Source organism: Prionailurus viverrinus, chromosome F2, assembly GCF_022837055.1.
Source record: "Prionailurus viverrinus isolate Anna chromosome F2, UM_Priviv_1.0, whole genome shotgun sequence".
Classification (NCBI taxonomy): Eukaryota; Metazoa; Chordata; class Mammalia; order Carnivora; family Felidae; genus Prionailurus; species Prionailurus viverrinus.
Window position 1 is genome coordinate 52,377,111 of NC_062578.1, and position 27,969 is coordinate 52,405,079.

Consider the following 27,969-nt stretch of genomic DNA (forward strand, 5'->3'; position numbering starts at 1 on the left):
GCAGTTTGGTTAGACCTTCATACTATTCTAGAAGAATCAGCTGACTCAAGTTTGGGGCTTTATGTCTGCACCAGGAGTATCTAGCCCAGTATCTAAGACATAGTAGGAATCAAAATGTTTTCAATTAAAAGAATGAGCCAGTGAATGATATCTGTTGACCATTTAGCTCCTCTACATTTTGCAACAAATTCATGGCTACACGCAAATTATTCCCTTTGTACAACTGTTGTGCATTATTTAAAGGCTAATTACATTTACCATCAAGCCTTTGAATCCAATAATCTTCTAATATTTGTGGTTATTGTAAGGGGTTCATAAAAAACCTTGGAAATGCAAAAATAAAAAAAGTCATTTTGACCTAGAAAAGGAACACAAAGTGTTTTTAATTAGATTCATTAAATTGTGCATATCTGTATTTTTCCACAAGTAGAAGCTTGCAAGGTCTTGTAGACAAGCAGTTCTTGTCCCATTGAAAGACACTCAAAAATATTTATTTTGCCTTTAGGAAACCAATATTAGTGTGTTATTCTATAGTAATTATAAATAGCTTAAATCTTCTAGTCTTTCTCTCCAAGGAAGTGGCATTAGTTATCTATTTCTGTATAACAAATTATCTTAAAACTTACCATCTTCAAACAACAAACACTGGTTTTCTCCATTTGAGAAAGGAATTTGAGAGCAGCCCAGTTGGGTGGTTCTAGGTCCATGTCTCTCATGACATCACAGTCAGGGTGCCAACCTAGGCTACAGTCACCTGAAAGCTTGTCTGGAGCTGAGGATTTACTTCCAAGCTCTATCACATGTGCACAGGAAGCCTGTTTATCATTAGCTGTTGGGTGCAGACTTGGGTTCCTGGCCACGTGAACCTCTCCATGGGGCAGCCCACAACATGGCAGCTGGCTTCCTTCAGAACAAGTAATCCAAGCAAAAGAGAGAACAAGACAAAAGCCTGCCTTTTTGTGACCCAGTGTCTGAAATCTCGTACCTTCCTTTTTACTGCATTCTATTTTATTAGAAATGAATCATTAAGCCAATGCTCCCTTCAAGAAAAAAGGGGGTCAAAAAAGGGGCAGAGAAGCCAAGAATTTTTGGAGATTTGTTTAAAATCACATCATTCACATATTATATGTGTCTCTATACATGGTCTTTTTACTTTAGAATAAGAGTTTTTTTTTTCTTTCGAAAGGGATGATGTACCTGTTGATATATATCATTCTCTGTATTACAAATACATTGGTATGATGGAATTGGATTATTTTGAAAAGTATTTAAGAAGCAGACCTGTGTGAAACTCCTTGTTCTGTTGACCATATGAATGTTTATCATGCCAAGTAAATAGTTTTACACCAAAACTATTGCCCCAAAATGTTTTGAACAAAACATTTTTACTTTTTTGGCCCCAAGGATCTTTAAATGATCAGATTTCCTCTTCTTGCTATCTGCCAGATTTAAAGTAAAATTTCTGGCCCAACTTTAGTGAGATTAAAAACCTTTTGTATATATTTTGAGATCTAATATCATACCTGACTTCCTCTTATTTTCTTACCATAATTTGCACTTATCCCAAGTTTTAAATTTTTGGTTTTTGTTTTTGTAAATTAAAAAAAATTTTTCAAAATGCATTTTAGAAATGTTCTCTCATTTTTTGGAACAAGAGAGGCTATAAATAAGTGTGTGGGTTTACATGTGGGAGTGCGTATGTGAAGTATATATCTTTACCATTCTAAAATAATAGCTATCATTTATTGAGTGTTTATTATGTGTAAGTCATTTTATGATATCATTTAATTTAATGTTCACAAATAACCTTTGATATAAAGAACATCATCCCTACTTACAGGTGATGCAGCAATGTGAAAAACAGCTAGTAATTGGCAGGACTAGGATTTGAACCCAGGTCTCTCTAACTCCAAAGCCTCTCCCACAGCTCAGAGCATAAACAAACGACCAAGATACATGGACCCTCAACCTCAAACTCTTTCAGTGCAGCTGTCTTGACCATCACTACTGATCAACCATGCTTGCTCAGGAGAAGACATTAGGTTACTGTCTCTGGGTCACATGCTTGATAGAAGGCGTTTACTTCCCAACTATTTTCTATTCCATACATTCCTCTGCCCATGCAAAGTAATATAAAATAAAACAATAAGACAGCACTGGTGAAATATGAACTAAGATTTATATTTTGAGAAAGACACAAACTGCTTTGTGGACTTAGCATACTTGACAAGTATCTCCGACGGCTCAATTTGACTCCATAAAATTTCCCTTCACATTGATGTGTTTGGACTTTGGGATTGAGATAAATACTTGATATTCAGCTGTACTGCCAAAGTTAAGCCTTGGCCATCTTCCTAGTTTGGAAACAAATCTGTATAAATTACTGAAGCATGCAGAATTTCTACCTGTGTTAAACACTGATGACCTAAAACCAGAGCGAAGGGTGGCATGGTGTATACCTCATTCGATCTATTGGCTGATGAAGGCAGAGAATCAACTTTATGAGATTCAAATTCACATTTTGGTTTCAATCAATTTTTTTTAAGTCAAGAGAAATATTCTTTTCACTGTCAAATTTTCCACATGAGTAGATTTTGGAGTATTCTATTCAATCCATTCTCTGACAGATTGGCAGGGATGGAGGCCTGTGATAGGCACAAGCCCTGTGAGCTGCATGTGGTCTGTAATAATCATCTGTTGACTTGGCCCAGGGGGAACTCAATTTATTCAGCATCAGGATATGAGTATTGGTCAATTGTGGCTCTTGCTTCATTGGCTTCATATAAATGGGGTTCTACTTTAGACCCAGGAAATAAGACCAGATTTGAAGGTATGATACAAATAGTTTGTTTTTATAGAAATACCTTTTTAATGTCTGTAGGGATTGAGTTCCTTTAGAATAGAGGTTGAGCAGGATGCTGAAGTATCTTAGAAGTTGAACAGAGCAGTAGAAAATGAGTCTCAGGGGTTGAAATAGTATAATTATTGGACTTTCCCTAATAAAAATAAAACATAAAGCAATCACTCCATCTTCAGATCTGTAAAATGTAGAAGGAATTGCCTTCTCAGGAAATAGCTAGAAACTAAATAATTCATGGGGAAGACTTAGAAAAGGCATTGACTGGGTTGCTGAGTTTTCTACATCTTTTCTGGCTCTAATCCTTTCTTTAAGTTTATAAGTTCTGAAGAAATGGGCCAAAAGATTTCATCTAATACAGCCAAATTTTTCTTGTTACACTAAAATTGAAAAAAACCAACACACCCAACTATGTATTGGAGATGGTAGAGTTTCTGGGGTACAACAAATACACAACATCAAAGATTTTGGACATTCATTCATTTATTCATTTAACAATTTTCTGACTACCTATACCACCATCAGGCAGTGTTCTAGGTAGTGGAGATTCAGCATTGGGGGAAAAAAGTGAAGAGAACAAGGCCAAAAATCTGTTCTACTGGAGCTTATGTTCTAATTAGGGAATAGGACAGTATATGACATAAATGAATCATATAGTTTGTTTGGTAGTGATAAATGCCACAGAGAAAAAACAGAGAGGGGTTGGAGTAAGTGTTAGAGGCAGGAGAGGTTGAAAGTTGACAGCTTGTGGCCAGAGAAGTCTTTATTGAAAAAATGGCATCTGAGTAGAAACACACTAGGAAGGAAGGAGTGAAACTTGTTGAGACGCTTGGAGAGGGTTTCCAGGCAAAGTAATAGCAGTGCAAAGATCCTGGGGTGAGAGTCTTTCTGACTGATTATGGAACAGAAGGCAAGGCCAGTGTGGCTGGAGTAAAGTAAGGGAGGGGAGGATTATAAGAGAAGAGTTAGGTAATTATTAAGGACAAGAGGCAGATCCACTAGAGGTTTGCAGGTCATAGCAAGGCCTTTGTTACTCTGTCAGGTTTCCCAACCTGAGCACTGCTGACATTTTGTTGTGAGGTTGTCCTGTGCATTGTTCTCTGTCTAGTAGTATCTCTGGCCCCTGTTCATTAGATTACAGTAGCATTCTCCCAGAATGAAAATAAAAAATGTCTCCAGATATTGCCAAATATTTCCTGAGGACAAAGTCACTGCTGAGAATCACTGCTTTAAGTTGAGAAGCGATGGGAAGGTTTAGAAGAGAGGGATGAATGGTCTGACTTAAAATTTAATAAAATCACTGACTCCATATTTTGAGTATAAACTGGAGGGAGCAAACCATAAAATATTTCTGTAATTCAGTAGATCCTGAATTTTTAAAAATGGATGTTGACAATGAGAATTCTGTTGCTATATTCAGAGATCCCTTCTCCTTGTATGATATCGGATTAGCTCAATAGTTAAAGCAAATTTGTACAGATCATAGAAAACCCAAATATGGCATCCCTCCTCTCCATTATAAAATAAAAACTTAAAATATTCCTAACTTGTTAGAGGAAAAAAAAATCTCAGATTACCAATGTATTAGTAAACTAATAATAGAAAACTTCGAATTTTATAGCCATCTTTTATTAAATATGTTATTTGTTTTAATGGAATTCTTTACGAAAATGGCAATGTCTCATGCTATCATATGTATTTAAACTTAATATATGCCTAGCATGTGAATATACATTAATATTATATTTAAACATATATATGGCAAACTATAATATTAAGGACCAAAACTGCTAGATAACTGTTTTCATTATCAAAATCCTAATATTATGTCTACCATGAAATTAAAAGTAATGTTAATTAAAAAAAGACTTTAAGGTGAGCCTGGGTTGTTCAGTCAGTTAAGTGTCTGACCCTTGATTTTGGCTCAGGTCATGATCTCATGGCTTGTGAGTCAAGTCCCACATTGCGGCTTCACTAACAACTAACAGTGTAGAGCCTGCTTGGGATTCCTCTCTCTCCCTCCCTCTCTCTCTCTCTCTCTCTCTCTCTCTCTCTCTCTCTCTCTCTCCCTCTCCCCCTCCCTCCCTCCCTCCCCCCTTCCTCCCTCTCTCCCTCCCCCTCCCTCTCTGCCCCTCCTGTGCTCTCACTCTCTCGAAGTAAGTAAAATAAACTAAAAAAAAAAGACTGAATTTAATATAAAAATTTTATAGTTTGGGGAGTCTGCCTGGCTCAGTTGATAGAGCATGTGACTCTTGATCTCAAGGTTACAAGTCTGAGCCCCAGGTTGGGTGTAGAGATTACTTAAAAGTAATAATCTAAAAAAATCTGGGGGCACCTGGGTGGCTCAGTCAGTTAAGCATCTGACTCGTGATTTCAGCTCACATCTTGATCTCATGATTCATAAGATCAAGCTCCACGTTGAGCTCAGTGCTGACAGCATGGAACCTACTTGGGATTCTCTCTCTCCTTCTCTTTCTGCCCCTCCCCTGCTCACACAAGCATGCTCACTCTCTCCCTCTCAAAAGAAATAAATTTTAAAAAATTCTAAAAAGAATTTTAGAGCTTTTCTCTTACAAACAGGGCCATAAATATGGTAAAATAAAGCAATTGACATATGCTATTTTTTGACAAATGGTATTTTGTATATGTATATAACATATTTTTTAGATTGTCATCTATATTTTACGTATGCAAATTCATATGTTTGAATACAGGACATACAAAGGATTAATATTAATATACATTTAAATATCTTCAGAATTAATAAGGAAAAGAGAAAGACTTCAATAGCAAGAAGGACCCCTGGTATTGATAAGAAGTACACAATAGAAAAAAAATACATGAATAATATAGGAAAATAATTTTAAAAACTTGTTTAACATTACTAAGACTCAAATTCAAATTAAATAATGAGATATTGTTTTCCATCTATCAGAGGGGCAAAGATGAAAGAGCATCTTATTTAATATTTGCAAGTAATAGATACTCAATTTATATCACTGGCTTTACTCTCATGAGTAAAGAGTAAAAATTAGAAACCATGAGTATTGTGCTTTTAGGAATTTTTCCTGCGGCAGTAATTAGACAAGTGCCCAACCATGTACATATATGTTCTGTGGTTGCCATGCAAGGGCGGGATCAATCCCTCACTCAGAAGAGGTTCCGATATTGATACTGATGAAGCCACATGCACCAAGAAGCTATAAAAAAGTTTATAATTCATATAAGACTTTACAGCAAGGGAAGAGCAGACACCCAAGCTGATTTGGAAGGCTTAAGTAGAGGTAGAGGTGAGTGGCTTTGGTTTTGATTGTCGTAAGGAAATGGGGCTGGGGTGGGTGTTTTTGTGCAGGGCATTTGTATGATCTGACTTTTCCAAGAGCACCAAAAGAAAGAAGTATCAAGGCCTTCTTATCAGCCCAGGTGGGGCTTGAAAGCTGTCTGTGATCAAACATCGAAAAGTAGAGCCAGACTCTTTATTGCAATTCTCTTCTGATATTAGATTGATAAGGGAAATATGTCCTATTTTATTAACTGAATTTGAACTTGTCTAAGCTATTGTGACATTCTGTGAGTCCTGAACCCTAACTCATAAGGAAAGTGAAAGTTCCACTATATGCTTCGGGAGCTCAGTATTGTATATTCTGAGAGGTAAGACGAGTGCCTTGGTCGCCATTAATAATGCCTGGAACTCTGAAGGGATAAGGCGTGTCTTGGTGAGACCTTGTCCAATGGCTTTAATATGTGTAGAGCCATGTGTGACCTTGATTTGCATTTTGGGGAACAGTGAGGCAAGAAGTTCCTATTGGAAGAAACTTTGGATAAGGAATTTCTGTTGTTGTTGACTGGCAACAGATAGCTAGACCATTGTCAATGACCCAAGAGTCTGTAAAATGTGCAGAAAGGATTGGTGATTGTCCAGGTCCCTTTCCAGTGCTAAGACAATTGCCCAAAGTTGGTCAGTGATGCTGACCCTTAGATGCTGTCTTTGATCAGGGATGTACAATTAAAGAATGGACAGCAGCAACTCTCTAGGGAGCTCCACCACGTGTGTCATCTATGGAGTGTATGAACTCCCTTTCTGATCACTCAAGTGATTGCTGTGGGCTTCCCAAGTGGCTATGGGTCTGAAGATGGGCGACCTCCTCTGGTGCCATTGGACCTGGCAAGGGTATGAGGACAGGCAAAGCCGTTTTCTTTTATAGGTAGAATATACCAGAGGGTCCAGGTTTGGCTTTACCTGTAAGTCTGTTTCCATTTTAATAAAGAGGCCTCTGTGGCCATCCCAAGCCTTTGGGGTTCTGCTCCCATAACCCAAGGCATAAGAGTCAGCTGAGCTTAAGGAGTCATAGGCTCAGGGCTTGTGAGAGGCTGCATCCCAGAAGGGTTCAGTGTGTGGGCAGAAGTTGCTGTTCTAATGGAGTGTAGCATGGGGCTGAGGAGGGAAGTTTCTTGCATAGTGACAGAGTCTCTGGGGATACCAATGAGAGTGCCTGTTGCATAACAGCTGGGGTAGATTCTAGAGTCTTTTTTTTTTTTTTTTGGTAGAGAACACAATTCCAAGTGGGTCAATTTGTAAGTAACAGCGTGAATGGGCCTACAGTCAGCTGGAATTGAGACACGATTTAATCTCAGTCACACAGACAGGTTTTGATCAAGACACACAACCCAGGACCAGTCTAAGAGGATCCCAAATTAGGGGTGCCTGGGTGCCTCAGTCAGTTAAGTGTCTGACTCTTGGTTTCGGCTCAGGTCATGATCTCATGTGCCCTGAGACAGGCTCCATGCTACTGGTGTGAACACTGCTTAGGACTTCTCTCTCTCCCTCTGTCTCTCTTCCCCTCCCATGCATGTGCGTGCGCTCTCTCTCTCTCTCTCTCTCTCTCTCCCTCCCTCCCTCCCTCCCTCTCTCTCCAAAATAAATAATAAAAAGAGCAGCCCCAAACCCATACTTACATCCTTAATGTCACGTATTGAAACTTTTGATTTAAGTGGGTTTAATCTATAACATAAGCTTGGTAGAATTCTGCAAATGCAACAGAATGAGGGGCGGTTCAAAATGCAAGCTTGCTAGCAGGCAGCAACACAACTCAAAACTCACACTAGTTGGCAGACAGCAGTTCAGAGTGTGTGCTTGCCACAAGCAAATGATCCGGGTAGCAAGTCAAATGCAAGAGAACAGAGCCCCCCTGGCGGTGGTGGTAGCCATCACCTAGACCATCCTGCTTACAGCTGGCAGGATCAACCTCTCACTCACATTTGGTCTGGATGTTGAGAATGATGTTATACATGCACATGGGGGATAGGAAAAGGCTTATTACTCAGATAACAGGACCATGCAGAATGACTTGAGCAAAAAGAGGGACAAGTAGGTGGCCTTGGTTTTTGTTGAGGTTGAGGTTTAGGTTGCAAGGAGGGTCTCTGTGGAGTTTGTGTGGTTTGCCCCAGATCTAGAACAAGCAGAAGAGGAGGAGGGGCAGGATTTGAAAACACGAGTTGAACGCCAAAAGTGAAATCCATCTATCAAAGTATGTTTATCACAATTACATTTATATTGAGAGAATTATAACTAACCTGAATATCCAAGGAAGATAGATATCCAAAGATATCCAAACACACACACACACACACACACACACACACACACACACACACACACATCATTAGAGGGAAATATACCAAAGCATTAACAGGATTTACTTATGTGGAAAGATTAGAGTGGTTTCCAATCTGATTTTGTTTATTTGTATTTTCCTTTAATGTATGTTATGTGTAATATCTTAAACAATTTTTTTTAATGGAAAGAGTGTTTTCTTGAAACCTTTGATTCAATGTCATTTCTAACCATGGGGCCACATGAAGTGAGTTGAGGTGAGAGCTGGCTTTGTTGCATATGGCTCTGGTCCTTCTGCCTGTGTGTATTTCATCATTATGTTGGTCTAGTTTAACAGTGATCCAGATGGTCAAAGATGCTGTGTTTTGTAAATAGCTTTGCTGCATGGTCTGCTTAACTCTGATTTACCATGGTTCAAAACATCTTGAATTACTTTTGTATTTATTTTGTAATTTCATAAAACCCCCATGTTTCAGAGGTAGGAAGATAAGATTATTCAGTTACTATGGTAAATTACCTTCCCCTCTATTTTTTCAGTTCCTTGCCTAGAAAATGATAACATCTTTATAATAAAATTATTGAATTCTGATGATTGAATACAGTGAAAGTTTGGTCCATGATAATGATTACTTCATTAGTAAAGCAAATAATTTGTGGAGGACATGAACATTCCATAGCATAAATGAAGGATAATAAATGAGCCAATTAAAGACTACTTTGCATACCCTGCTTTCTAATGGAAATGAAATAGTATTTTTAAAAAAATATTATTAAACATTTATGTTAATGCCTTGTAGAATGTTAATACTAAATTCATACTCATAATTACTGGAAAAATATGTTTAAAAGTTACTTTAGCAGGTCATCTAAAATTAAAAGTCTTTATTATATGGCATTTACTTTCATTACCAGAATATTAACGAAAGATAGAATGCACAGTGTCTGGTGGGTAATACCATAGAGCCTTCTAAATCTGAAAAAAAAAAGATAAATTGAATTAAAAACTCTGGCAATAACTACATACATTGCACTCTATTTTTAAATTGATAACTTATAGAATGTATATTTACCATTTAAACATGCTAATCTATAAATTGGAAAACTTAATCTCTCCGGGTGCCTGGGTGGCTTGGTTGGTTGGGCGTCTGACTTCGGCTCAGGTCATGATCTCACGGTCCGTGAGTTCGAGCCCCGCGTCAGGCTCTGTGCTGACTGCTCAGAGCCTGGAGCCTGTTTCAGATTCTGTGTCTCCCTCTCTCTCTGCCCCTCCCCTGTTCATGCTCTGTCTCTCTCTGTCTCAAAAATAAATTTTAAAAAAAAGAAAACTTAATCTCTAATTGTTAAATATAAATAATTCATATAACATAGTTTTCAGAGAACTGAGCATCATAAACTGGGAGAAGAAAATACATTTATTACTTGTCTGCATGAGTCTTCACCCATATCGTTCATCTGTTCCCTGCTTTTTAAAACTTTATTATTCAAACAACTCTTACTGAACATCCATTGTGTGCCAGCCTGGACTTAGGGGTTATGGTCTCTTCCTTGATGGAATGTATACAATTTCAGCCTCATTACAAATCTTCAAAAGAAGTATTTGTAGCTGACCAACGGGCAGAAGTTATCTTCCACTTCATTTTCTCAGCCTCCTTCATAACTAATATGTGCACATGCTGACGCCAGACTTTGTGGAAATAGGGTGTTCCTGGTAAATCTATGATCATAAAACAAAATCAATGCTTATGACTGATGGAAGCAGTGGAGACAGAAAGAGAAGGTGGCCATGGTATCTGAGAGGCAAGCTGAGACCGTCAGTCTCTGAGCCTGGTTCTCTGCTCTTCCCTGAGATCCTGTGAACCAAATATTACTATTACTATTACTATTACTATTACTATTACTATTACTATTACTATTACTATTATTATTATTATTTTAAGTTTATTCATTTATTTTGAGAGAGAAAGAGCACACTCATGTGTGGGTGGGGAGGGGCAGAGAGATAGGGGGAGAGAGAATCCCAAGTAGGATCTACACTGTCAAGGCAGAGCCTGATGTAGGGCTTGAGTCCATGAACCCCAAGATCTTGACCCAAGCCAAAATCAAGAGTTGGTGTTTAACCGACTGAGACATCCAGGCAGGTGCACACATTAGCTTTTAAATAAAGCCCCTCCCTTTTTTTTCTAAAATCAGCCAGAGTCAGTGTCTATTGCTTGCATCTAAGAATCTAAGTAATGTATTACTAATCTTATTTCACTGAGAAGGGGGAAAAGACAAAAATTTAATAAAATCTGTTTGTCTGCAAAGCCCATGCTCTTTTTTAACACATCATGCTGTAGAGATGGCTTCTCTTGCCAGCAAAGCTGTGTCTGGGTTCGGTTTTACAACCTGCTGGAAAATCACTCTTGGTTGATTATAGTCTGTATGCTCTTCTGCAGTGACACTCCTAAGAGGGGCAGGAATAGGCTTTATCATCTTAACTTAGGTTAGGTCTCTGATGCTGACACAGTCTTTCATTCGTTCATTGTGGTGAGAAGAACTATACAAAAAAAAATGGCTGTACAAATAAAGCTCAGAATTGTGGAAGGGGCTAGCTGACTTGTGTATTTTCATTCTCAGGTCATTGTTTGGTCATCAAGTATAAAATAACAGTTCTACAGTAAAACCTGGTCACCTTCTATTAGGGAGGGCAAGGCTATTTGAAATGTTGCAGAGCTGGCAAGGAGGTTGTGGAAACATGACTCATTCCACACACTCCTGCTGTTACGTAGACAATGCTCTTAAGATTTATGTTTGTTTTGAAATTAATTAGCCCAATGTAAATGTTATGTGCTTTTGATTAATTGGTTTCACACAGGCAGACTCTGATATACATGCATGATCTAATGCTGACCCTGAAATGAGACAATGGGCTGGTTCGAGGGGGTGGGCTGCTGGGTTGCAGGAGGCAGTGGGTAGAAGGTCTTTCATAAGAAGGCACGCCACCCTGTGTCTTCTCAGTTGTATCTGACAAAAACCTGAGTATGTTTTACAGTCTTAGAAGAGCAGTGAGTGTTTTACAACCCACACGGTAATTTCATGATCTATCATATTTCATGTTCGAATGCAATTGTGACTGTTTAAAATTTGTGTTGTTTTTTTCTTAACCTTCTCAAGGTGCATTTTGTGAAGTTCTGACGGCTGTTTATACAGGTTCTTTTTTGTGTACCAGAGCCCTTCTTGAATAAATACTTAGTTTTCAGATTTCCTCCTTAGCTCTTTTCCCTCCCTAATAGACTTCTTGGCCTTTGGGGCAATGCAAGGTGTGTTTGTGGTGATGGGAGGTAGTAGAGGAGGTTTCATATTTGCATGAAAGTCCCAGAGTTGTTTTCTGGGTCCTTGTTGGGTTCTGCTTCTCCTGTCTTGCCCTCTTAATCCTGCTTCCCAGAAGGAACCAGTCAAGGCCTGTCCTCCCTCCAGAGGACTGGTAAAAACCTTTGGGTGCCCTCTGTATCATATGATATAAGGGCAGCTGGCAGAAGTTCTAGAAAGATAAACTCAGGCTCTGCTTCTCCTCCATTGTACTGTTTAATTATTTACTATGTGGTGGTCATATCCATGTGATTCTCTCCCACAGGACAAAATGGGAAACCAGACAAAAACCCTCTCACTTTTAGTTCTCCCCACATTCAGACAAATATGCCTCCCGCCCCAATCTGAGATTTTGGCTAAAAGTGGGGTGGAGGTCTTGACTCGTCCTCACCACTAAATCTCTTACCGTGTCCGCAGTCTTCCAGAGTTAGAAAAGTCTTATTTCTCCTTCCCAAGATGACATTTGTCTTGTCACCTTCTCTGGACCATAAGAGTTCGTCAAATTGCAACAAAAGAAAGCAATTTATTTTAAGAGAAGTTCCACAAATCTTATGCTGTGTGTTTGCATGCATTTAGTTCTACTGAAATTGAGTATGCACATAATATTTTTCTGCACCTCAAATTGGAATGTCATAACATATCTTGCACATTGTTCTCTTGGGGATGTATGTATACATAAACACTTTAAAGAATTAAAGAAAAAGGAGACAGGAGTCCATACGTTAAGCCATGGTTCCATGTGTTACTCTTTTCTACCCTACCTCATGTTCCTCAGAGGGGGCCACTTTTTATCCTTTTACACAATTTCTGTTTATGCCATTTGGACAATTATACCACTAGATTACGCAGTGTCATTGTGACGAGGGAAGATGTCCCCCTGCAGGGAACTTGTCTACTTCACCTGGAGGGGAACTTTGAGCAGAGTCCAGGGGTTACAGCCATTCTTCAGTTTCATCTGCTACATGCTCTCTGTATGCAGACTTATAACCATTTAATTCTTATGGAGAGCTCATTATATACTAAATGTATGGGTATGATGAAATTTACTATAGCACTTAAATTAAGCATGCCCAATCATTTGCAGATGTCTTAAAACGTGAAAACTACAACATTTATAATGAAGATTACATATATAGAGTAGGTATGTGTAACTGATAAATTGAACACATGATTCATGAGATGCGATCAAAGTTTTGTCTCCCAATGCCCCTTTTGACTTTATTCAGAGGGGAAGACTTTCCTCAGCTGCTCAGTGGAGTTATTAAAGTAACAAACTGTACTGGAGTCAATTGATGTCACCAAATAAGCCACAATTCAAAAATTAAAAGCATCAGGGTCAAGCTCTTAATTAACACTTCAGTTTTTTTTTTTTTTTATCAGATGTGTCTGTCACCTTCTCACAAGTTTCTTTCTTACACTACTCTTCCAATGGATGTTCTCTACCCCACCAGTGATAAGGCATGGGGAGAGAAGAGAGGTAATGGAATACAAATATTGACTGGTGGTTTTGTGCCCTCTGGGCTTGGCATGGTTAAAGCCCACTCCTGTGGTTGGTTCCCCTGGCTCTTGTGAGAATGCTAAATGGGGGACCTCTTACTTACTGTGTCCTTGATTCAGAAGATTGTCTAGTCTGCTAGTGACTCGAAACTCCTCCTACAGTCTCCAGGGACTGCTTCCATCTCTAGCTTCTTGCTTCAGGATCTCTGCTCTTCTACAACAGGACTCAAGGTGACCCTCACTTACAGCACATATGAAACACTCATGCATTCCTTACTCCAACAAACTCTGGGGATGCAGCCAACCTCAGTGATGAGGCAACTATCCTTGCTCTGCCACTAAAGTACTAAGTCAGCTGGTCTTCCATATTGTAGTTTTCTCTCCACATAGAACCTTCCATCCCATTGCCAAATATTCCTCCATCTGTTTTCTCCACAGGCACCCTAGTTCACTATGCCTCCAATATCACAGGTCACAGAATAATCTCTCTTCAAAGTCCAGCTGAAATCTCTCCCCCACCAGAATTTGAAGAGAGGGGCTAGGTTCCAGTCTCCCTCCACCTTAAGGAATTGGCCTTCCAACATTATGTGGCACTCTTCAAAATTCCTCTTCACAAAACAATCTCTCCCACATCATATCTCTCCTCTCCACTCTGATCCCATTTTATGTTCTTCATCTGGCCATGGTGTCCAAAGAATCATGAACTAGGTTTGGCTGCTATCTGCTATTTTATAAATTTCATCTGGTGTTTTACCTTTGTAAATTTATTTTTTATCTTTTTAAATTTTTAAAATAAATTACGTATAACACTTTGTCACATATTCTTTCATCAGTCCTTTCTTTCTACAATGAATTAATTATAATTCACTAGCCTGCAGTTTTTAGATACAAGCCTTGATTCATCTCTTGTCTTATTTTCCTTTGTCTGCATTATTTAGGACTCTTTGCATTGTAACTAAAAGAAACCACATGAAAGTTGGCTTATGTGACTGTTAATGATGATAATTCTTTCATGGAAGTGACAGGCAAGAATGCAGCTTTGCCTTAGAATGGATTTGAGCCAGGCACTAGAAGGTAATAGGGAGCCTAGGGAATATTCTCACTCTCTCTGTATATATGATCACACATATTCTGAAATTCTTCTCATACTCTAAAAGTACAAAAATCACTGATTTTTGCTGTAATTTGAATTAGGCTGAATTCTCTATGATTGTTTCTGTTGAATTTCCATAAGAACAAAATGATAGGCAATGAATTGACTAAGTATTGGGATAGAACGGACACGTGAAGCTAAGCCTTACTGTATATACTTTAAAAGGGATATAAGATAGTCATTTATAAAACACAGTAAAGCAGTGATTTTAGTTCTAAGTTGTCACAGTGAAAACCAACAATTCTTGTAATAATGTCTTTTGATTTTTTTCTTCTATAGAACAGTAACTAAGGTCATGTGAGAAATGCCCATTTCCCAGACATAGACATTTCTTCATCTACTTGAGTTCTGCTCAACTACCCTCTTACCAGTGAAGCCTTCTCTGATCACCCTATTTAAAATGACACTGCTTACCCCTTGGCAGTCTATTTTTCCCTTCTCTGCTTTATTTTTCTTCACAACACTTACCACCTTTTAAAATACATGTTTTAAAAATATTTGGTATCAAAATATTTGCCCTACTTCCGTCTTAACTGGAGTATAATTTTTATGAGGGCTGAAGTTCACATTTGTTCGGCTCATTCCTAGTACCGTGCCTCAGTATATTCCGAATGGATAGTTGTTGAAGAACCAATATATGTTGAATACATCCAGAATGTGTGCCTTGATTCATACTGACTGAAGTATAATTGACCTACAATATTAATTTTAGGTGTACAATATAGTGATTTGACAATTCTACATATATATGTAATTCTCATCATGAAAAGTGTAGTTACCACCTGTCTCCATACAAAATTATTACAATCTTAATAACATTCCTGTTCCTTCCATCCCCGTGACTTATTTCTTTTGTGACTGGAAGTTTGTACTTCCTAATTCCCTTCACATATTTTGCCCATCCTTCCACCCACCTCCCCTCTGGCAACTTCCAGTTTGTTCTCTGTATTTATAAGTCTATTTCTGTTTATTTTGCTTATTCTTTTGTTTTGCTTTTTAGATTCTACATGTAAGTAAAACCATATGAAATTGTCTTTCTCTGACTTACTACATTTAGCATAATACGCTCTAGGTACATCCACATGGTTACAAATAGCAAGATCTCACTCTTTTTATAGCGGAGTAATATTCCATTCTGTCTCTATACCACATCTTTATTCATCAATCAGTGAACACTTAGGTTGCTTCCATAATTTGGCCATTGTAAATAATACTGCAGTAAACATAGAGGTACACATATCTTTTCAAATTAATATTTTCATTTTCTTTGGGTGTAAATACCCAGCAGTAGAATTATTGGATCAGCAGTATTTCTCTCTTTAACTTTTTGAGGGAGGGAATTCCATACTGTTTTCTGTAGTGCCTGCACCATTTACATTCACACCAACAGTACATGAGGGTTCCCTTTCCTTCATATCCTAACACCTGCTATTTCTGGTCTTTTTGATAATAATCATTCTGACAGTGTGAAATGGTATCTCATTGTGGTTTTGATTTGCATTTCCCTGATGATTAGTGATACTTAGCATATTTTCATGGGTCTGTTGGCCATTTGAATATCTTTGGAAAAATGTCTGTTCAGGTCTTCTGCCTGTTTTTAATAGGGTTATTTGGGGATTTTGGTTTTGAGTTGTATGAGTTCTTTAAGTATTTTGGCTACTAACCTCTTATTGGATAAATGATCTCCAAATATCTTCTTCCATTTAGTAGGTTGCCTGTCTTTTCTTTCTTTCTTTCTTTCTTTAAAAAAAAATTTTTAATGTTTATTTTTTTCAGAGAGAGAGAGACAGAGACAGACAGACAGTATGAGCAAGGGAGGGGCAGTGAGAGAGACACAGAATCCAAAGCAGTCTCCAGGCTCTGAGCTGTCAACAGACAGCCCGACATGGGGCTCAAACTCAAGAACCATGAGATCATGACCTGAGCCAAAGTCAGATGCTGAACTGACTGAGACACCTAGGCAACGCCCCCCCACCCCTGCTTTTTAATTCTGTGCAAAGGTTTGTAGTTTGATGTAGTCCCAATCACTTATTTTTGCTTTGTTTTTCTTTCCTGAGGAGACATATCCAGAAAAATTTGGTAGGGCTGATGTCCAAGAGATTACTGCCTATGTTTTCTTGTAGGCTTTTATGGCTTCAGTCTCACATTTAAGTCTTTAATCCATTTTAAGTTTATTTTTGTGTATAGTGTAGGAAAGTGGTCCACTTTCATTCTTTTGCTTGTAGTTGTCTACTTTTCTCAGCACCCTTTATCAATGAGAGTCTTTACCCCATTATATATTCTTGCCATGTGTGCCTCCATTTTAACTGATAATCTAAACAAATTTAAAGTAGATTTCTCTAAAATTTTAGAGTTATAAATTATTTGAAAACAAATCAGTAATTTGCTTAGTTATTATTATTATTATTTTATTTGAGAGAAAGAGTGTGTGAACGGGGGAGAGGGACAGAGGGAGAAGAAGAGAGACTCTTAAGCAGGCTCCACACTCAGTGCAGAGATCAAAGTGGAACTCAGTCTCATGACTGTGAGATGATGCCCTGAGCTGAAATCAAGACTTGGACACTTAACCCACTGAGCCATCCAGGCACCCCTTCTTAGTTATTTTTTTACCACAGTACTTTACATTGTTTAAGATGAAATGGAGGTTATATCAAGGGGAATTATAAATGATATTACTTTTCTTATTATATATATATTTTTTTTCAACTTTTTTTTTCAACTTTCTTTTTTTTGGGGGGGGGGACAGAGAGAGACAGAGCATGAACAGGGGAGGGGCAGAGAGAGAGGGAGACACAGAATCGGAAACAGGCTCCAGGCTCCGAGCCATCAGCCCAGAGCCCAATGCAGGGCTCGAACTCACGGACCGCGAGATCGTGACCTGGCTGAAGTTGGACGCTTAACCAACTGCGCCACCCAGGCGCCCCTATATATATATTTTAATGTAGAATTTTTCCAGAAGAGTTTGAATCTTCATTTTCTGACCATGAAATGAAAGACATAAGTATGTATTTTAGTGATTATTTTTAATGTTGTAACAAATGGGCTATCTATTGTTACTAATTCAGTCATCTGGAATTTTAATTATATCTCATTAAGTTAATGTTTCTTTGCTATGTATCTACAGGGACAGAGAGTAAAATGGCTAAATTCAGAAAGCATCTGCACCCTAGGAGAATTCTGTACATATCCTAAAAGATTATTGTAAGCAAAAGTAAGCTAGTTGGAATGAAAAAGAAATGGTACATTTAAACTTTTATCCCTTTTTACTTAATTCAGAACTTTTGTTGGTTTTATATCTAAATTGATTTTTTGGCATACATTTATTTTGTTTTTATCTGTGTTTAGTATTACTGAGAACACTTCTTAAGTTTTGCTCTTATTTTTATGATTTTCTTTTACTAAATTTTACTAAAGCAAGAGAATGTTTAAGATAACATAATAATTATATGAAGCCCCTTTAGAAGGGATACTGAGGGAATTTATAAAAATCGTTTTAACAGTTTAATAGGATAGACATTGAAAAAATAGTTGATTTGTTCTAGTTGATACATTAAAGCTGAACTTATCTCTGTTTACTATATAGTGTGTTTTAGCTCTTTCATACATATTTTCTATGATCCACATCCCACTGAAATAGCTGGAGGAATTTGTAGAATGTGGTATTTTAGCCATAGAATCTTCACAAATAGATGGCAGGAAGCAGAAAAGAAAAGAGCTTGGATATCTAAGTTAGATGCATGTGTTTAGGTCTGGATGCAGTAGCAAAAGCTAAAGGAAGATTCTCTTGTGTTTATGGCTTTTGTATTATAGACCTAGAACAATGAAGAATTCATCCTAAAGCCATAAAAGCTTGCATTATAATAGTCAATCACAATTTCATATTATTATTATTGTGGGCTTAATTTTCCCAAACCTCAGTTTCCTCATCTGTAAAATGGGTGCTATTTTACACACACACACACACACACACACACACACACACACACACACACCCCACACATATGTCAGTATATTGGGGTAGAAGTTATATATTTTTCCCAAACCATGTGAATTAGACACTAATTCTGACTTGGTGGTATTGATTAGAGAGGTTTAGTGACCTAAGACCTCAACAGTAGTAAGTGATAAAGTCTGGTTAAGCCTGACACAGCTTCTAGTACTACAGCCTTCATATTATGCTCCACTGAAATCAGCACCTGGCATTCAGTAGATAGAGAAAGAGCTGGACATCATGAAAGACCAAGAGACAATGACAGTAAGGAGAGCAAATCAGAGAGAAGTTAAAGGTCAAGGTCTAAACATAAATACTTGTAAAATTTTTTTCATTGAGTTATCATTGACATATAACATCATATTAAATTTAGGTACAACATAATGATTCAATATTTGTATATTGTGAAATGATCATCATAATAAATTTGAGTTAACATCCATCACCACACACAGTTAAATTTTTTTTTCTTGGGATGAGAACTTTTAAGATCTACTCTCTTAGCAACTTTCAAATATACAACACAGTATTATCAACTGTAGTCACCATGCTATTATTACATGGAAGTTTGTACCTTTGACCCATTTCATTTGTTTTGCTTACCTCCCCCTCCCCCAATCTTTGGCAACCAATAATCTGCTCTCTATATCTTTGAGGTCCGTGTTGTTGTTTTTATTTGTTTTAGATTCCACATGTAAGTTTAGATTCATATGCTCTTTGTCTGTCTTGTTTCACTCAGCAGAATGCCCTCAAGGTCATCTATGTTGTTGTAAGTGGCAGGATTTCCTTCTTTTTTATGGCTGAATAATATTCCTGTGTGTGTGTGTGTGTGTGTGTGTGTGTGTGTGTGTGTGTGTGTGTGCTGTAACTTCTTTATTCATTCATGGATGGACACTTAGGTTGCTTCCATGTCTTGGCTACTGTAAATAATGCTGCAGTGAACATAGGGGTGCAGATATCTTTGAGATCATGTTTTTGTTTCCTTTGGATATATATACCCAGAAATGGAATTGCTAGATCACATGGTTGTTCAATTTTTAATTTTTTGCGAAATTTCCATACTCTTTTCCACAGTGGCTGCACCAATTTTCATTCCTACCAATAGTACACAAGAGTTCTTTTTTTTTCTCTAAATCTTTGCCAACAGTTGTTATTTCTTGTCTTTTTGATACTGGCCATTCTGACTGGTGTGAGATAATATTTCATTGTGTTTTTGTTTGCATTTTCCTGATGATTAGTGATGTTGAGGACCTGATCATGTACCTGTTAGCCATCTGTATGTCTTGAGAAAACTGTCTATTCAGATTCTTTGTTCATTTTTCAAATTGGGTTGTTTTACTTCTATTGAACTGTAGGACTTATTTATATATTTTGGTTATTAACCCCTTATCAGATATGTGATTTGCAAATATTTTCTCCCATCGGTATACTATCTTTTTATTTTACTGGTTTCTTTTTACTGTGCAGAAACTTTTTGGTTTAATGCAGTTCCATTTGTTTATTTTTGCTTGTGTTGCCTTTGCTTTTGATGTCAAAAAATATTTTATTGATTTGAGTAAAAGTGGAGTGAATCCTAATCATGAAAGTGGAGCTGTCATATACACATTTCATTTATCCAAATTTGACTACTTGTGTTCCATATACATATAACATTTATCTATTACAGTATGGACTTTATATATTAACTAAGTACTTTATTTGGTGCATACCAGAACAAAACAAAACAATTCAAATCCATGTTGGAGAAAGAGAGTGCACAAAATCACATAGTGTAGTATATGGTGATTTAATGGGTTATTGGGGGTAATTTTGACAATGTGGAGTTTTCTCCTTACGTACTTATTTTAAAGCATAAGCCATGTTAGAGGTGATTTTATTGTAGTGTTAATATAAGCGGTTTCTATGAGTTAGATTAAATTTTGCATAATTCATAGATTTGTGCCAACATGCTACATTCTGCAAAAAGCTTTAACTAGTACAGAACTGTATGTTTTTTATGGTGCTAGGCTTATAGGTCTATATTTCCTAGTTTATTCCTATTTATGTGGCTTGCACCTTATTCATGTATTACATTCACATGCATATAGAGGCACGGTTAAAAATGGTGGTTACTGCTCCACCCCAATACCAGAAACTCCAATATACCTGAAATAGTTACACATTTATAATGAAAATAACACAATACCAGCTTGAAAGTGAATTGCCCTGGATGATTCATAAAGAAGATAAATCTACCCATAATAAGGCTTTGAAAGCCTTGAAAGAAATGTGCCATCAAAATGTTAATATGTTTTCACTTAAAAAGAAAAAAAAATTCTCTCTGGAAACTGGTTTACATAGGATTTGGAGTTAACATTCCAGTTTTTCAACTGATTGAAACCATTGGCTATTTTATTTACCAATGTTCTTTGGACTTATTACCATCTGCTGTTTATTGTTAGGGCATGCAAAATTCCTGGGATTGTATATCCTCCAGCAGATTTCTTTGTTATGGTCCATTTTTGTAGGCTGTTAGTTCAATTTTTCTTGGTAGCTCCAGTATTCCTTTTACTAAAATCTGTGCTTTGGTGTAGTTCTTCCATGACCTGAACAGCAAGTTTTTCTTTCCAAAAGAAATAACAAAGCATATGTAAATTGCAATACTTAACTTATTCTGACCCTGTTAACCACATTTAACTGTTTTTGCTTTCAATAACTAGATATGTTTTCCTTCTTCTTATTTTCATTTTTCCCTGAACTAAAACCATTGAACTTATTTTGTTACCTAAGATATTGTTAAACAGTATTTGATTCCACCAGCCCATTAAATAAAGCTCTCTCTTGATCTGTTGCTTTCTGTAATGGGTTGTGTACCCACCTCCCTGCCGCCCACCCCCCCCCCCCAATCCCAATTCCCCCACAAGAAAAAAAAACATGCATTGGAGTCTGAACTCTCAGTATTTCAGAATGTTACCTTATTTAGAGCTAGGGTCTTTTTAGAGGTAATCAAGTTAAAATGAGGTCATTTGAATGGGTGCTAATCCGATACTAGTGTCCTTATAAAGAGGGGATATTGGGAAACAGACAGAAACACAGGAGAATACCACGTGAAGATTAGAGTTCTGTTGACATTAGTCAAGATATTGCCAGAAACTAAAAGAAAAGCCTGCCACAGATTTTTCCTTAGCACCCCCAGAGGGAGCTTGACTCTGCTGATACCTTGGTCTCAGATTTCCAGCCTCCAGAACAGTGAAACAATAAATTTCCGTGAAGTCACTCAGCATGTGGCCATTTGCTATAGCAGCCCTAGCAAATGCATACACTTAACTCACTAATCTTGTTGATCATTCTATTTCTTCATGTTAATCTTCTGTGTTTCCAAAGTTTCCCGATTCTTTGCCTTTTTCCATTGCTATTCCTTTATGTTGGGCTGCCCTTCTCTCACACTCATATATTCAAAATTTACCTTTCATTTAAGGTCTCATTGCTCAGATGCCAAGTTGTTTGTGAAAATTACACTAACAATAAACTTCTTTTAAAACCAAGGGTATTCTCCCCCCCCGCCCCCACCGTCCCATTTTGAGATCATTAGTTACATTCCAAAGGGCTAGCAGGTGATGGTCTTTCTTTTACCATAATAGATGTCTAGGGCTGTGTATTCTGGGAAGGTTTGTTAGACGAGTTATTGGAAGGAATCATGAGATATCCACGTGAAAACTGATAGACACAGGTGCAGTGCTCTGGGGCAGGTGGTAAGAAGTCCACATTTATGGGAAAGATGAGTGGTACGTGGGAAAATTCTCCCCGTTTAACCCAAGCTCAGTTAGTTTCTGGGCATTTCTCCAATGGCCCTAGGAAAATTTTTTCTTGATTCCACTTAGCCTGGCTCTGCCCAGGCAGCAAAACCGCTGCAAAAATGTTCTCCTGTATTTCATTCCGGTTCATTTTCTTTTAATACTTAGACTTTAATATGAAATTTATTTGGAGTGCAGTGTGACCTAGTTTTTTCTGTAAGTCAATTGTTTCTTTTACCACATATTTAAATCCTATATTAGCCAGAAGCATTATCGTCTATTGATTGACTTTGGGGCTAATTTCATTTTAACTCATAATAAATTTGAATATTGTGCAAATATTTGACTGCCTTTTTGTTTGTAAAACACATGTTAACAAGACGTTTACTATTCCACACAAATAGAAATGCATCTTTATCTTTGAGTTTAACAATTTTATTATAGAAAAATGATACCTTTGTAGTATTTGGCATTTAATGTGAATTTTCATTCTTTAGCAAAGTTTTATGATTTTATTTACACTTAAAATCTTTCTTTTTGAGGTCATTTATAATTCTCTTTATTTTTCCTCCATTAAATTAGGGGAATGAATATTCACTCGGGAATATTTCATTTTTATTCAGATTCTTCACTGAAGTAATATTTTAATTTTAGTAAGTTTTCAGTCCATTTTTTTGAGATTTATAAGTACAGAATTGTTGAGATAAGAATAGCTTTTCTTTTTTATATTTTGATTCATCTGTGTTTTCTGATTTGTTTCTTACTGTAATTGGTTAGAACTTCTAAAAACAAGAAATAATAATGACCAGAGTCAGCATCCTTAATGATTTCTATTTGAATGGAAATTTCTTTTACCTCTCACATCAAGGAAGAATGGGTGTAAGAGTCTCATCAAGAGTCTTGATTTCAGTATCTCCTGAGATGATTATGCCGTTTTTCTTATGCAGTTTATTGTTTTGATGTCTTAGAAGATTTAATAAACTTTAAATCTTTAAAAATTTTTTTTTTAATGTTTATTCATTTTTGAGAGACAGAGAGAGAAAGAGAATGAGCAGGGAAGGGGCAGAGAGAGGGAGACACAGAATGTGAAGCAGGCTCCAGGCTCCGAGCTGTCAGCACAGAGCCCAATGAGGGCCTCCAACTCACAAACTGTGAGATCATGAGCTGAGCCGAAGTCGGAGGCTCAACTGACTAAGCCACCCAGGAGCCCCGAACTTTAAACCTTTCTTGCATTTCAGATGAAATCTAACAGCATTTTATAAAATTCACAAATGAAATAAAATATTCTAACAAATGCCTTCCGTGAAGCTTTGAAAGAATTCACTGTTAAAAATATATTTTATCGGGGCGCCTGGGTGGCTCAGTCGGTTGGTTGAGCCTCAGACTTCAGCTCAGGTCACGATCTCACGGACCGTGAGTTCGAGCCCCGCGTCGGGCTCTGGGCTGATGGCTCAGAGCCTGGAGCCTGCTTCCAGTTCTGTGTCTCCCTCTCTCTCTGCCCCTCCCCTGTTCATGCTCTGTCTCTCTCTGTCTCAAAAATAAATAAACGTAAAAAAAAAAAAATATATATATATATATATATATATATATTTTATCAAAGCCTTTATGTGAAACGATTTTTTAATACTAAAAAATTACTTTTTTGGGATGCCTGGATGGCTCAGGTAAGCATCTGACTTCAGCTCAGGTCATGATCTCACAGTTCATGGGTTTGAGCCCGAGGTTGGGCCCTCACAGCTCAGATCCTGGAGCCTGCTTCAGATTCTTTGCCTCCCTCTCTCTGTGCCCCTCCCCTGCTTGTGCTGTCTCTGTCTCTCAAAATAAATAAAGGTTAATTTTTTTTTTAATTCTCTTTTTAGTGTTTGGGGCTTTGGCATTTGGGTCAATCTTAGTAATTTATATGAGCAAACCTGTTTTTCTCTTCTCACTATAATTCCTAATTTTAATCATGTCTTATCACTTTTTTCTTAAGTGAATATAAATTTGTTACTAAATATGTTTACATATCTAAATTTGTGTAATAAATATATATTTGCTGCTTCTATTAATGCTGATTTATGTTTTTATTCCTATACTTTTTTCCTTCTGAATTCTTTGCATTTTATTATTCTTTTGATTTTTTCATTGAGCTATAGTTGACATAAAACAGTAGTTTCAGGTGTGCATGATCCATTATTTGCACATATTACAGTAAGATCACCGCAATAAGGTTAGTTAACATCCATCACCCCACATTGTTACCAGTTTTTTAAAATGTTTTTAATGTTTATTTAGTTTTGAGAGATAGAAACAATCAGAGTGCGAGTGGGAGAGGGGCAGAGAGAGAGGGAGACACAGAACCTGAAGCAGGCGCCAGGCTCTGAGCTGTCAGCACAGAGCCCGACGCAGGGCTCGGACCCATCAGCTGTGAGATCCTGACCTGAGCTGAAGTGGGATGCTTAACCCAGGTGCCCCACAAAATTTTTTTTCTTATGACGAGAACTTTTAAATTTATTCTCTTAGCAACTTTAAAATATACAAGACAGTAGTATTATTAACTGTAGTCACCATGCTGTACAGTACATCCCAGGCTTATATATTTTATAACTGGAAGTTTGTACCTTTGCACTTTCTTTTCCCATTTCACCCACCTCCGTGCCCTGCCTCTGGCAACCCCCGATCTGTTCCCTGTATCTATAAACTTGCTTTCTCTCTTTCTCTCTTTACATTCCACTTAAACTTTCATTATATTCCACCTATCAATGAGATCATATGGTATTTGTCTTTTTGTATCTGACTTATCTCAGCATATCCTGAAGGGTCCTTCCATATTGTTAAAAGTGTTAGAATTGTTAATATTTTAACTGGGTAATATTCCGTTGTGTATAATGAGCATGGGGGTGAGGATATCTCTTCAAGTGAGTGTTTTTCATTTTCTTTGGATGAATACCCAAAAGTGGAATTGCTGGATCATATGGTGGTTCTAGTTTTAACTTTTTGAGGAAACCCTATACTCTTTTCTATAGTGGCTGCACCGATTTTCATTCCCATTTGCAGTGGATGAGGGTGCCCTTTTCTCCACATCCTTGTCAACACTTATTATTTCTTATCTTTCTGATAATAGCCATTCTAATAGGTATGAGGTGATATCTCATTGTGATTTTGATTTTCATTTCTCTGATGACTAGTGATGTTGACCACCTTTTCGTGTACCTGCTGGCCATCTGTATGTCTTCATTGAAAAAAGTCTGCTCAGATCCTTGGCACATATTTTAATCAGATTGTTGTTGTTGTTGTTGTTGTTTACTACTGAGTTGAATGAGTTTTTATATAATTTGGATATTAACACTTTATCGGATATAGGATGTGCAGATATTTTCTCCCACTTGATAGGTTGCTTTTTCTTTCGTTGATGATTTCTTTTGCAGGGCAGAAGTTTTTTAATTTGATATATCCCCGTTTCTTAATTTTGCTTTTGTTGCCCTTCTGTTGTCAAATACAAAAAAAAATACTGCTAAGATCAATGCCAGGATACCTGCTGCTTATGTTTTCTTCTAGGAGTTTTATGGTTTCAGGTCTTATGTTCAAGTCTTTACCTCATTTTGAGTTAATTTTTGTATATGGTCTAAGATAGTGGTCCTGTTTCATTCTTTAGCATGTGACTATCCAATTTTCCTAACACGACTTCTTAAAGAAACTGCCCATTCCTCATTGTATATTCTTGGCTCCTTTGTCCTAAATTAATTGACCATATATTCATGGGTTTATTTCTGGGCTCTGTATTCTGTTCATGTATCTGTATTTATGCCAGCACCAAAGTGTTTTGATTATTATAGCTTTATAATACATTCAAAATGAGGAAGTGCAATACCTCTGGATTTGTTCTTTTTTTCTAGGTGATTTTCACTATTTGGAATCTTCCGTGGTTCCATACAAATATTAGAATTATTTGCTTAATTTCTGTGAAAAAAGCCATTGGAATTTTGATAGGAATTACATTGAATCTGTAAATTGGTTTCAATAGTATGGACATTTTAACCATACTAATTCTTCCAACCCATGAGCACAAAATATCTTTCTATTTATTTGTGTCTTCTTCAATTTCTTTCATCAAGGTCTTGCAGATTTCATTGTACAGGTCTTTCACCATCCTGGTTCAGTTTCTTCCTAGGTATTTTCTTCTTCTGATGCAACTATAAATGGGATTATGGTCTTAATTTCTCTTTCTCATAGTTTATCGGTGTGAAGAAATGCAACAAATTTTTGCATACTGATTTTGTATCCTGAAACTTTACTGAATGTATTTATTTACTAGTCCTAACAGTGTTTTTGGTAGAGTTTTGGGGTTTCTATATATAATATCATGTCATCTGCAAATAATGACAGCTTTAATTCTTTCTTTCCAACTTGGATGGAAATTTCATTTTCTTGCCTAATCATGTTGAGTAAAAGTGGTAAGAATGGGCATCCTTGTCTTCTTACTGATCTTAGATGAAAAACTTTCAACTTTTTATCATTGACAATAATGTTAGCTGTGGGCCTTTCATATATGGCCTTTATTATGTTGAGGTATGTTCCTCTATTCCCACTTTGTTGAGAGTTGCTAAAAATCATAGATGTTGAATTTTGTCAAATGCTTTTCTTGCATTTATTGAGATGATTGTATGATTTTTATCCTTCATTTTGTTAACATGGTGTATTACATTGATGGATTTGTGTATGTTGAATCATCTTAGAATCCCTGGAATAAATGCCACTTGATTGTAGTATATGATTGTTTCAGCATATTGTCATACTTGGTTTGCTAATATTTTGTAGAGGATTTTTGTATTTATATTCATTAAGAATATTGTCTGTGATTTTCCTTACGGTATTCTTGTCTGGTTTTGGTATTAGAGTAATGCTAGCCTTGTTAAATGAGTTTGGAAGTGTCTCTCCTCTTGTTTTGAAAGAGTTTGAGAAAGACTTGTATTAAGTCATCATTAAAGGATTGGTAGAATTCACCAATGAATTCTATAACAGTGAAGTTGTACAGTCCAGACGTTTGGTCCTGGACTTTGATTTGTTGGAAATTTTTTACTAGTGATTCAAATCTTTTTACTAGTAATCAGCGTGTTCAGTTTTTCTATTTCTACATGATTCAGTCTTGGTTGGTTGTATCTTTCTAGGAATTTAGCCATTTCTTCTAGATTGTCCAATTTGTTGGTGTATAATTGTTCATAGTGGTCTGTTATGGTTCTGTTTGCTTCTGTAGTATCCGTTGTCATGTCACCTCCTCCATTTCTGATTTTATTTGAATCCTCCCTTTTTTTTTCTTGGTAAATCTAGCTAAAGGTTTGTCAATTTTGTTTATCTTTTTGGAAAAGCATCTTAGTATCCTGGATCTTTTCTATTATTTTTCTCTTTATTTCATTTATTTCCTTTGATCTTGTTATTTCCTTTCTTTACTAGCTTTGGGCTTCATTTGTTCTTCTTTTTCTAATTCCTTGAAGTATAAACTTAGGTTGTTTGAGACTGTTTCTTTTTTGTTTGTTTCTTTCTTTCTTGATGTAGTCTTTTCACTATGAAATTCATGCAGCTGCTTTTGCTGCATCCCATAAGCTTTGGTATGTTGTCCACTAGTATGTTGTTTAATCGTCACACATTTGAGAAAATATTTTACTTGTATTCTTGTAATTCATTTCTAATTTCATACCATTATGGTCAGATAGATGCTTAATAGGATTTCAGTCTTTTAAAATGAAGACTTGTTTTGTA